Genomic DNA, 13,855 nt, shown 5'->3' on the forward strand with positions numbered 1-13,855 from the left:
GTGAAGTATATTTATGTGGTGTTCTGCCACTCCCATGTACAGTTAAGTTTTGCCTGCCATCTAAATATAGGACTGACTTCTAGGATATTCCTAACTCCCAGCGTGCTGATTCATCCAGCATCATGTCATGTGATGCTGGGCCAGAGGTGGGTCACCTAATAAAAATATTATTTTTCTGGGTATTTTTACATTTGTGTTATTTTCAGTGTTATAATAATTGAGATTTGATATGATATTTTATTCTAAGTAAATATCCACTTTTTAACCTAATCGTGTCTACATAATTATATATTTTTCTTTTCTTTTTTTTTGAGATGGAGTCTCGCTCTGTCGCCCAGGCTGGAGTGCAGTGGCGCGATCTCGGCTCACTGCAAGCTCCGCCTCCCTGGCTCAAGTAATTATCCTGCCTCAGCCTCCCAAGTAGCTGGGACTACAGGCACGTGCCACCATGCCCGGCTAATTTTTGTATTTTAAGGAAAGACGAGGTTTCACCATGATGGCCAGGATGGTCTTGATCTCCTGGCCTCATGATCCACCTGCCTCAGCCTCCAAAAGTGCTGGGATTACAGGCGTGAGCCACCACGCCTGACCTATTTTTCTTAAAGTGGATCCCCAAATTGTTTATGCTTCAGGCTCTGCAAAACATGAATATGCCCATGCTTAATTCATCTAATGGGAATTAGATAAATTCAACACACTCTCCCTCTTGCTCATTATAATGATCCATCAGTCAAACCAACAACAATAGTCTTGTCCATCTGCCTGCTGATTGCTGATGCATAGAAGTAAAAGACGGTGAAATTTTTATTTCATATTTAGACATATAAATAATACAAAAAGGTAAATTATTGGCTGAGATACTGTTTTAACCTGCCTGATTTTCAGTTACACGTAGCTAGTTATTCCAAAACTCCATGTGACTATCATATAGTTTTTCCTTTGTTTAATATTGAGAGAGGATGAAAGGCACAGAAATGGTATAGAGATGAGGATACATTGTCACCAAGGAGGTACACAAGACAGATGGAGAAGGTTGAGAACTTTGAAAGCCAAGTCCAGTGACAATCCTATTAATAATCAGCCTGATTGTTATAAATAGAAGATGGACAAAGGGACCATTCTTCACTGGAAACTTTAAAAAGCAGCTTCCAGCGACTCTAGAAGCTACACTGCTTTTCTAAAAAGCTGCCTTTCCAATTTACTCATTCGACAAAGGGCTAATATCCAGAATCTACAAAGAACTTAAACAAATTTACAAGAAAAAAACAACCTCATCAAAAAGTGGGCAAAGGATATGAACAGACACTTCTCAAAAGAAGACATTTACGCAGCCAACAGATACATGAAAAAATGCTCATCATCACTGGCCATCAGAGAAATGCAAATCAAAACCATAATGAGATACCATCTCACACCAGTTAGAATGGCAATCATTAAAAAGTCAGGAAACAACAGGTGCTGGAGAGGATGTGGAGAAATAGGAACGCTTTTACACTGTTGGTGGGACTGTAAACTAGTTCAGCCATCGTGGAAGACAGTGTGGTGGTTCCTCAGGGATCTAGAACTAGAAATACCATTTGACTCAGCCATCCCATTACTGGGTATATACCCAAAGGATTATAAATCATGCTGCTATAAAGATACATGTACACATATGTTTATTGCGGCACTATTCACAATAGCAAAGACTTGGAACCAACCCAAATGTCCATCAATGATAGCCTGGGTTAAGAAAATGTGGCACATATACACCATGGAATACTAAGCAGTCATAAAAAATAATGAGTTCATGTCCTTTGTAGGGACATGGATGAAGCTGGAAACCATCATTCTCAGCAAACTATCGCAAGGACAGAAAAACAAACACCACATGTTCTCACTCATAGGTGGGAATTGAACAGTGAAAACACTTAGACACAGGGTGGGGAACATCACACACCAGGGCCTGTTGTGGGGTGGGGGGAGTGGGGAGGGATAGCATTAGGAGATATACCTAATGTAAATAACGAGTTAATGGGTGCAGCACATCAACATGGCACATGTATACATATGTTAACAAACCTGCACGTTCTGCACATGTACCCTAGAACTTAAAGTATATATAAAAAAAAGCTGGCTTTTCAGAGACCACATACCAAGAGAATAATTAATAAAATAATAACTCTATGAGCATCCTGAGGAGCCTGTAGCTTTCTTGGACTTGATTTTTATCAGATGAGTGGAAATATGGTTAAAACATTTAACCCACAGAAGAAGCTAATTGGAAGGATGAGGCTGAAGGGAAGCCTCCCAGTTTAGGTGGATGACTTTTGAAGGCTTTTGTATATGTTAAAAATACTACAAGAGGCAAGATAAATTGATTCAAATCCTATGTATGCTACTTGATATGGCCCAGTTACCTCTACTGTACTATGAGGACTTTCCATACAGCATTTTCCATACAGGGTTGTCAGAAAATGAAATTGAGATAATCAATGGCTGGCACACAGAATTACAAGGGTTCGTTCTAAGAATACATTGAGAAGGGAGGGTGCTTACCAAACTCCCGAAATTTTATGCAAATATTTCTATAGGTAAACATTTTGAGGAGCAACAGGTTCACAACTTTTATTAATTTCTTGAAGTGATCTGTGATAAAATAGGCTAAGAAGAATGGAAGTAGGAGTTCATTTATGTTTGTGAATGAATTGCAAAAAAAAAGGTCTGAAATTTTCTAGAAGTAGAATAGTCATCAAAATGTAAAATGTCTGAGACAGAAGAGAAATTGAGTGAGGTTATAGTGGGAAAAGTATTCAAGTTGATGTTGATCAGATAAACTAACACTATATTTGCACTGATTCAGTGCTATTCTTGCTTTCTAAATCTATTTTTTTCTATGCCTAAGGAAGTAGAAAATATTTTCTTCTTTTTCATGTTCTGAGCCTATGAACATGGCTGACATATTTTCAGTGCAAGTAATTTAAAAAATTTGATAAGGGTTTAGAAGTTAAGGATGTGGTCCTGGATCTACATCTAAATAATTATGTGGACTTGTGCAAGTAATTTGCCTCAGTTTTCCCAAGTGTGAAGTTGTAGTGATGAACCGTTTCTTCTTCTTAGAATAATGTTTAAAAAATGGACTAATAAATAAAAATATATTGAATGTCTTTGAGTGAAGTAGCTATTTAAAATCAACATGTTAACTAATCATTGGAGAAATGCAAATAAAAACCACAATGAGACACCATCTCACTCCAGTTAGAATGGATCTTATTGAAATGTCAAAAAAATAACAGATGTTGGTGAGGTTGCAAAGAAAAGAGAATGCTTATACACTACTGGTGGGAATGTAAATTAGTTCAGCTATGTGGAAAGCAGTTTGGTGATTTCTCAAAGACCTTAAAACAGAACTACCATTCAATCCAGCAACCCCATTATTGGGTATATACCCAAAGGAATATAAATTGTTCTCCCATAAAGACACATGCGTGTATATGTTTATCACAGCTCTGTTTACGATATCAAAGGCATAGAATCAACCCATCAATGGTAGACTAGATAAAGAAAATGTGGTACATATACACCATGGAAAACTATGCAGCTGTAAAAAAGAGCAAAATCATGTCCTTTGCAGCAACATGGGTGGAGCTGGAGGCCGTTATCCTAAGTGAACTAACACAGAAACAGAAAACTAAATACAGCATGTTTCACTTACAAGTGGGAGCTAAACATTGCACACACATGGATATAAAGAAGGGAACAAAAGACACTATGGCCTGCTTACAGGTGGAGAGTGGGAGGAGGGTGAGGATCGAAATACAGCCAATCAGGTAATATGCTTATTATCTGGGTTTTGAAATAATTTGTACAGCAAACTCTGACACACAATTTGCCTATACAACAAACCCGCACATATACCCCTGAACCTAAAATGAAAGTTAAAAAAATAAAAAATAAAATTAAAATGTTATAGCATGTTTTTCTTTCAAAGATTAATCTACTTTTACACATTTTAATAGTAATGATATTATCTCAATAAATTAATTTAAACTATTTATTGAGAAGCTTAAATGTACTATTGGTATCTACATTTCAATATTCATTGGGATTGATGGTCAACATCTGGTTTTTTTGTTTTGTTTTGTTTTTGAGACGGAGTTTCACTCTTGTTGCCCAGGCTGGAGTGCAATGGTACTATCTCGTCTCACCGCAACCTCCACCTCCCAGGTTCAAGCGATTCTCCTGACTCAGCCTCCCAAGTAGCTGGGATTACAGGCATGCACCACCACACCTGGCCAATTTTGTATTTTTGGTAGAGACGGTGTTTCTCCATGTTGGTCAGGCTAGTCTCAAACTCCCGACCTCAGGTGATCTGCCCGCCTAGGCCTCCCAAAGTGCTGGGATTACAGGCATGAGTCACCTCGCCCGGGCTCATGGTGAACATCTTAAGTCACTAGTTTCTTTAACTATCTAGTGGATTTTACATAATTATATGATTATCATTGATATCCTATTGTCAAAATCCAAAATCCCCATGTCTCATTGCACACACACTCATTCACTCTTCACCCAACTAATCCAATAAAGCGTTAACATAAAGATCACTTTTTCAGGGGGCCATCCCTTGAATCTCTACAGTTGAATACCTTTCTGTCTTGCACATTTAATTACTTGTTCAACTCTTGTTTTCCCTGTTAGACTGTAAGAACCAGGTGGCAGAAACTGAGTTTTTTTATACTACCGTATCCCTAGGACTTAGTAAACAGCTTAATTTATAGAAAGAACTCAAAAAAGTTTATTATCATCATTATTTATTTTAAAACCATCCTAAACTTATAGAAAAGTTGCAAATACAGTACAGAGGGCATGTTTTACTTATTTATTTATTTATTTATTTATTTATTTATTTATTTTTAATTTGCTGGACCATTTCATAGCAAATTGCTCACAAGATGCCTCTTTACTCACTAAAATTGTAATGTGTGTGTGTCTTGTTCTTTTTTTTTTTTTCCAAACAAAGACACTCTCCTATGTAATCACAATAATCATCAAAATCAGGAATTTGATATGGATATATGATTCCCATCTAAACTTTAGACCACAGTCAGGTTTCACCAATTGTCCCAATAATGTCCTTTATAATGACCTGGTGCAGAATAAAATTTAGTTATTAAAGTAATTAAATTTAGTTATTCCAGCCTTTTCAGGATGAAATAGTTCCTCAGTTTTTTTGTTTGTTTGTTTGTTTGTTTGAGATGGAGTCTCGCTTTATTGCCAGGCTGGAGTGCAGTGACGTGATCTCGGCTCACTGCAACCTCCGCCTCCCGGGTTCAAGCAATTCTCCTGCCTCAGCCTCCCGAGTAGCTGGGATTACAGGCACGCACCACCACACCCAGCTAATTTTTGTATTTTCAGTAGAGGCAGGGTTTCACCATGTTGGCCAGGATGGTCTCCATCTCCTGACCTTGTGATCCACCCGCCTCGGCCTCACAAAGTGCTGGGATTGCAGGTGTGAGCCACTGCGCCCGGCCGCTCCTCAGTCTTTTCTTGGTTTTCATGGTCTTAACCATTTCACAGACCAGTTATTTTGGAGGATGACTGTCAGTTTGGGCTTACAGTATGTTTTCTTATGAGTAAATTCAGGTTATTCAGCTTTGGCAGGATTATCACACAAGTGATACCAAGATTTTCTCATTTCTCAGCTGGCACACAATTACCGATGATGTCTACTTAAAGCCCTAGATTAAGGTGGTGTTTGCCTCTGTAAAAATAGTCTTTATCTCTTTGAATTATTAACTATTTTGTGGACAGATACCTTGAAACAATACAAATATCTTGGTCCTTCATATAAGTGAATAATTTATTTTTATCATATAAACCCATCTTTGTTCAATGGATCATTATCTCTTACTATCATTACATATTTTGATGCTCAAATTATCCCATATTTAGCCAGAGGAAGCCTCTTCAAGCTGGTTCCTGTGACCTTTGATGTGTCCCCATCATTCTTTGAGCATATTTTACTTTCTGGTACAGCAAGACATTCCAGACTCATCTGGCACTTTCCGCACTCTGGAGTCAATTACTTCTCCAAGAAACCCTTGTTCCTTTTAGTGAATAATGATATTTTTAAAGCCACAAGCTGAGCATTTAGGTGTGTTTATTTCTTGTCGATTGTCATTGTTTCTAGACCTTCACAGTGGACAGTGGACAGAGAACAGAACTGTGGAACGGACAATCAGCCCTCTGTATTTGTGGGTTCTGCGTCTGTGGATTCAACCAACTGCAGACTGAAAGTATCTGGGGGGGGGGGCGGGGGGGAAGAATGTTTGCATCCATACTGAATATGTACAGACTTTTTTTCTCATCATTATTCCCTAAACAAAACAGTATACCAAGTATTTACATAGCATTTAAGTTGTATTAGGTATTATAAGTAATCTCGAGATAGTTCAAAGTATATGGGAAGATGTTTGTAGATTGTAGGCAAATACTACATCATTTTATATCAGGGATGCCATGGGTTTTGGTGTCCTCACCGGGTCCTGGAACAAATCCCCCACAGATACAAAGGGTCAACTATATGTGAATACACACACACAGGCACAAGTGTACACACATACACACATTTACATTTACTTTCATATTCATCAGTACATATTGACAACTGTGAATTCACATTAATACCTCCAATTCCTCCAAATCAACGCCAACAGGATCCATTCTATCTCCTTTTCCAGATTTGTAACTCCCTTCTTTGACAGTGAGAAACCTGTCTCTTGTTATCCTTCATACATTTACTTACTAGGCAATCTCCCTGTTTGTAACAAATCTCATGTCACCCGCACCATGCACCCCATGGTGTGGATGCTCCATTTATCCTGCCTGGGTTGTGACTCCCTCCACAGGACTGGCACTGCTGACCCTCTGTGGAGAAGCTCCTTAACCCACTTCAGCTCCAACATCAGTACTGGGGCCACTTTCTGCCTGGATGCCCTCCTCACCTCCTTTGGCTCAAACTCCCTGCTCTGTATCATGAGGAATGTCTTAGTCTGTTTGTGCTAACAAAACAAAGTACCACAGACTGGGTAATTTATAAAGAACAGAAATTTATTTCTCACAGTTTCGGAGGCTGAAAGTGCAAGATCAAGGCACTGGCAACTTCAGTGTCTGGCGACGACACAATCTCTGGCTCCAAGTTAGTGCTGTTGCTGCCTCCTCCAGAGAGGATGAATGCTCTGTCCTTACATGGTAGAAGGAACAGAAGGGCAGAAGGATGTAGCCTCTTCCTTCTAGACCTTTTATAAGGCACCAATACCATTCATGAAGGCAGAGCCTTCATGACCTAATCACCTTCCAAAGGCCTCAACTCCTAGTACTATCACACTGGATCTTAGGTTACAACACATGAATTTGGGGGAGAATACATAACACTCAAACCATAGCAGAGGCCCCCCTACCACCAGCATGGATGCCTACCTTGCTCAGCCCACCTGATGCCTCTAGGACTGCATTGTTCAGAAAGAGCAAAGGATCAAAGATTACATTTTAAACTTATGAATGAAAACCAACTTAAAATGTTATTGACCTTTTTTTCAAGTTTATCCAAACTCTAGATATATCTTATCTCTTTTTCCAGACTAATATGTGTTTCTCTGGATATATGATAGAGTTCTGATTTATCAGAGGAGGAATATAAAAAATATTCCATGCTTTTTAAACTTTTATTGTTAAGTTTTTGTATTTGTTTAGCTCAGCATTTCTCAGCTGGAGCACTACTGCCATTTTTGGCAGGAAATTCTTATAAGATTGTCCCACATACTGTAAGATATTTTGTATCCCTGACTCTCCATTCACTATTGCCACAAAAGGCCCCCCACTAAAAACTTGGCATAATTAAAAAACAAAAACAATAATAAGTTACTCTATCCATTTCCAGCTGCTTCCTAGGAAAGCAATCTTCCCTTCCTTGAGAACTGCTGGAGCTATTTGTAGTTTGTATAATAGCTGTTTCCTAATGAATTCTTAGGTTCACACTAATTCACATGGAGACTCACATAAAACAGTTCTGTCACCATTTGTTCTACAACAAGTGTGTTAACCTTGTAGAATCCATGCTTTTTTGGTCAAGTAATATCATATCCTCTTTGGCTTGGTAAGTGTCTCCAGATGATTCTGTTTTAGGTTCAGAGGCCCACCACCAAATGCTGCTTTGTAAAGGAATTTTCTTCAGTCACTAAAATGTCCCTGAAATTAATTGAGGCATGTAAGCCATAAATACAAGCTGTCTGAAACAACTGGTTAGAAATATTTAAATTAAGGCCTCAATGCCATATATGAAATGTAAGTGTGTTTTTGGCTTCTTGGCTATATATTTTCATAGAAATGATAGATTGTTTGTGTTGGGGCAAATTAACTTCTAGTTAAGAGTTAGGGCTGCACTCAGTATGCTCTTTCCAGAGCATCCTGAGCCTGTCACCTGCTGATGTGCTGAAGGCAATGCCATTCTTCCCGATTGGACAAGGAAGGACGTTGTTTTCTCTGGGACTCACAGTCTTTTGGAACAATTTCATCTCCTGTCTTCACCATGTGTATATATGACAGTCTACCTGCAGTGGGAAGAAGTCATAACCCCTTCAGCTAGAGAGCTGTTTCTTTCCCCCTGGAACTAAAACAAATAAGAGCTCGCTTGTGTTTTGCCCTTATCTTATAAATTTAGGTTTTCATTTGCAGGAGAAAAAAATCTGCTCCTTATTCCACCAACTGTACAAATATAGAAATGAGAGTTAAGTTTCAATGCATGATATATTTGAAAATAATCACCTTAGACTTGAAAGTAAGATCTCTATGAACACATGGTATGATTTTAAAAATTAGTGGTGTGCATCTGCCGACGTGAGCAGAAGCTGTGGCAGAGATACTTATTGCTTCCTAAATACGTAATTGCTCCCCACACTTCCCAGCCATATTCCAGTTAGGTGGGGGCCATGCAACTAGTTCTGCCAACTAGTGTGAGCTAGAGTTTGGAACAAAAGTGATGCACGTCACTGCAGCCTCAAATTTATAAGGGTATGTTCATTTTATGCATGCTTTCAAGTAAACCAAATTTGAGTTGCATTAAAACTGGACATAGAATGTTTCTGTTAAGATAATTTCAAGTGTCCTGGAAAATAGAAGACATTATTGCACTAGTTTGATGAAATGCCTCTGTTTATAAACTAGTGTTTGGTTTTATTTGGTTTGGTTATGAACAAACCAAATAAAGAGTTAATATAAGTCATTAACTTGAAGGACCTGATCTGAATGGGATGGACTTAATAATTCAAAGACAAAAGCAAACTAGGGAATTGTGTTAACATGCCCATGTTTCATTGCTCCTCAGATAGTGGCTTAAACTAGAAGACAGTAATTTTAACTCATGCTACTTTAACTGCATAATCCATTTCCTTTTTCATCCTACTCTTATTTTCCCAGACAACATGGTACATATTATTTCAAGGGCATTCCCAAAGAGTTGCATCAGCAGAGTCTTCTTTGCACCTTTAAATGGCCTCTTTCAGTTCATTTAGGATTCTAGACAGATCACACACACACACACACACACACACACACACACACACACACACATCCCTACCTTCGGACAGCTTATCTAAAATAAAATATTTCTTCATCTGAGAACTTTTAAGAATTTCATTACTTGGTGCTGTTGAAAAAGGGGGATTTTGTGCACTGTGTCCTTATGACCTTTTTTTTTTCTCTAGGTGAACAACAAAAACAACGAGAAAAAACACAGAACAATTTCACACCTAAAATTGAAGGAGTTGATTACTGTCATTTTGATGATGTGCCTTTTATACGTTTGCAGTGGTTAAGAAAGACTTTATGGTTTGGAGCATGAGCACTTTAAAGTGATTCAAAATTATCGAAGAGCTACAAATTTTATAAAGTGCTTCAATTTGTTACCAACTAGAGCAGCAGTGGAACGATTCTACAGAGCTTTTAGTACTATGCACAGCCTGCAAATGCTCTCATAATCTTCCCAGGTGTCTCTCCTTTACATGTGGGGGCTTGGAATTTTCCTGCCCAGAGACACTCCATCACTAACAGTGACAGAGCTTCTCTTCTTGAGGCCTGCATACCATAAAAGCAGTGCTCACATATGGGTTCAGTTTTGGCAATGCTGCACACTCCAAATCAGCCTCTTATGGTTGTTTGGTTTTGCCAGAAGAAAAAACTATTGGTCTAAAAATGATTGGACAATTAAGCACTCAATTTGGTGTGTGGAGGAGCTTAGGCATGTGAGAAGTAAAAATAGGTGGAATAAGAGTGTCAAGGTGGCTTGATTGACACTGCCAAACGAGTAAATTACTTTTCAGTCCCTTTGAGTCATGAAAAATACTAATGTTTAAAAAGTTAGTGCTTTTGAGAGAGGCTGAAACTTTGTAAAAGCAGGGTTTAATGATTTCTTTCTGCTTTGCTATTAGCTTCCAGTTTTTACTGGCCTTTGATTTACTTGTTTTAAAACAATAGTAAGCTTTGCTTATGTAAAAGAGAAAAAATAAGGCATAATTTTTGAAATTTAAAATGACCAGGTGGCTTAGATATTGGCTTATAATGTAGGGTTCCACTAGAACACAAGTACAATTTTTCCTTTCAAAATGAATTTACACAGCTAAGATGCATCCTGAATGGTACATGGCCTCTCCGTGTGATGGCCATAAATGACACATTTTATTTCTTTAGAACTAGAGTTGTAGAGCTTAGCTAGTTCATTAAGGAGAGGGCAGTATTAAATCAGAACAAATCTAAATGTGTAAAAGTCAGTTTAAAGGCATAACCAATTCTGGGAGGGATTTACTATTTCTCTAGTATATGAGTACCTGATGACTTTCAGAGTGTTTGGAAAACTTGGGACTTTGTGGTGATTCTTGCCTGAGTTGAGGTCAGAGTCTACACTTCCAAGACCCTTATCTTAGCTGTGCACTTTTTACTACCATGCTGTTGATTATTCATTCCATTTAAGGGCATGAGGCACTATTTTAGAAGAGGATTTATACAGCTAATGAGTAATTTTAAAAACAACATGCTATTTGAGTTTTATATGTAGAAATATAGCATTTATATATAGAAATATAGCATTTGCATTGAGAATTATTGATAACAATTAATTTGAGTTCCTGTTACCCAAACATTTAAAGGTATTAGGTATTTCTCTCCATCTGGCTGTCATGGTGGAGTTTCCGGTGAATACCTCAGTGAATATCTCTTTTATCACCTAAACTGTTAAGCAAGGCTGATTTCTGATAAGATCTAAGACTTCAGAGCAACAATATATATGGTAAGACAGAGAGCCTAGTTCATCACACTTCCTCAAGGACAACAGCAGGAAGATTGTATGTCATTTTAAGATAAAAACTTTCCCAGAAGATTTTATTTTTCCCCTCCCTCTACTTTCCTTCTTTTTTGTCACCTGAAATTAACCAATACATGTAAAAAACCCACAGTGCTTGACTATTATTACAATTCTATCATTTTTATTATTTCTTCCCTTTCTTTGCCTGCTTACATTTTTTCTTCCAATAATCATGGGTATCCCTGTCTTTGTTGCGATGTCACTTTCTCTTGTCAGGAAAATTGGAATTGATGGTGACTTCCAACTCTCTGCTTGGAAAAAGACCCTGATATTACCATTGCAAGTGTGTGCACTGACCCACCATTGAGGGTCGCAATCTGTCGCAGGCAGTGCTCTGTTGGGGAATTTTAGCCACGTTTATTTACTTCTGTCTGATCCACTTTGTGATTTATTTGATTAAAGTGCAAGCACTTTGGTATTTGTAAAACAGAGTGTAAAATACGCAAGCATTCTGTTTTCATTAGGAAAATCTATGAACTATGAGTTGAAATTGCCAAAACTTGTAAAATAATCAGGAATGAGAGATATTTGTCCTTACTTCCTAAGCAATCAACTGCAAATAAGGTCCATTTGTATACTGAATTAATAGTATATTTTAATTCAGCTCCAAAGTCAAGCAGATATAATATGAAACTTTTTAACCTTGTTTCAAGAATGCATTTATTTACCATGATGATTATGTCTAAATGTCCATTCAGTATATTTTATAGAGTTGATCTAAGAAAGGAGATCTGATCTCCCTTCAGTGATTCTTTAGGAAGTTCTTACTTTTGAATTATCTAAGTCATGCTTTTGTTTTTAAGTTAAATATATTAAATGAATACAAACATTTTATAAGCTGGATATTATTTAGACTTAAGCCCTTTATGCCATGTAAAGCTCTTCCCCTCTCATTTCTACCTATCCAAATCCTATCCCTTATTTTCTGCTGGATATTCCAATCATCTTGGCTTAAAGCAAACTCTCCCTCCTTTGAATACCTATTATTGCACTTGCTCAGGTGACACTTACGACATTTATTGAATGCTGCAGACTCTTATTCCTAATACATCTTAATATATCTAATTTCCCAAACCTGATTGTCAGTTTCAGAACTTTGTCTGGATGCATAGTTCCTTCAACATTTACTAGCACATATTTAGCAATTGACCACAACGTGCAAAAGTTATGTTAGCATTGGAGTTGCAGTGGTGAAGAACATAGACATGATCACAACTCTCGCAGATCTGTCATATAAGGTGAACATATGAATTAAGGTCAAAGAATGTGTATAATTTTCAGTATCACTTATAATGCTTTGACCATTGTGAGGGTACAGAAGATACTTTTGCGGAAGGATCTAAGATTCCGTTTTTGTTGGTAAGCAAACTTACATCTAGTAGTAGAATGTCAACTGTTGTTGTGTATGCTTTTGCTACAAGTAAGATTTCTAGTTTCTTTAAGTTTACTTAAAAAGGATGTGTGGTATATATAAATTTCAATAATCAATAATCCAAAGTTGTCTTAAGGATCTTAATACTAACATAGGGTCCCCTAGAAATAAATGTTACATATCCATTTCACATTATGAAACATAAATTTGAAAATGAGTTGTTAGATCATTCAAATAATCAAAGAGTGTTTTAGAACTAGCTGAATCTTCCTGCTAATTTATTTTGTAAATTAAATTCAGGTTCATGATTGATTAAAAATTGCCAATAAAAAGCAATACATTCATTGTAGTATTAAGTAAAGTATAAACAATATTAGAAGAGTCTTAAATTTTTTAAATATAGCTTCTGGTTCTTTATGGCAATCTGACCTTCCTAAAATGTTAAAAAAATATAGAAAATAATATTTAAGTGTATAAAACAAAGAACACCGGAAGAGGCCAATAGAAAAAGATAGTTTTTTTTTTTAAAGTTCTAGGAGTTGAAAAATGGATGGAGGAGTGGAAATGATAAACCAAAGCTGAAGCAGCCACTATTTAGAACATGTGCAGAGGTGACTACAGCATAAAAGGGGACAGTCTGCCATGTGGAACCCTCAAGGGCTTACAACTCAGAAATACCAGGGGTGTGGGAGCATAAGAGATATGTAACTAAAAACAGATATTTAATTGATTGCATGTGAAACTACCAGTGCCCCCATATCAGTGTGTAGTATATAGGTATTGTACCACCTCCCAGACAAATACAATGAAGGGACTTCGCTACAGAAATTGCCAAAATGGGTACAGGGATGCTCACGTAGGTATTGACATTTCAGAGCAAAGACCTCTGAATTATGGCAAGTATGTGTTCCTCCATACACAGCTTCTCAATCACATTTCATTAATTAAACTGTCAGTATATAAGACTTGCCCATGTTCAGAGAGCTACCAGTCAGTCATTTTACTATATCCTAATTATAAACAGAAACCAAGTATCTCTAGTCCTTTGAAAAAAGCCAGCAATATAAATGAGAAAGACAAAGCAAAACAAA

This window comes from Pan paniscus, chromosome 4, assembly GCF_029289425.2.
Source record: "Pan paniscus chromosome 4, NHGRI_mPanPan1-v2.0_pri, whole genome shotgun sequence".
Lineage (NCBI taxonomy): Eukaryota > Metazoa > Chordata > Mammalia > Primates > Hominidae > Pan > Pan paniscus.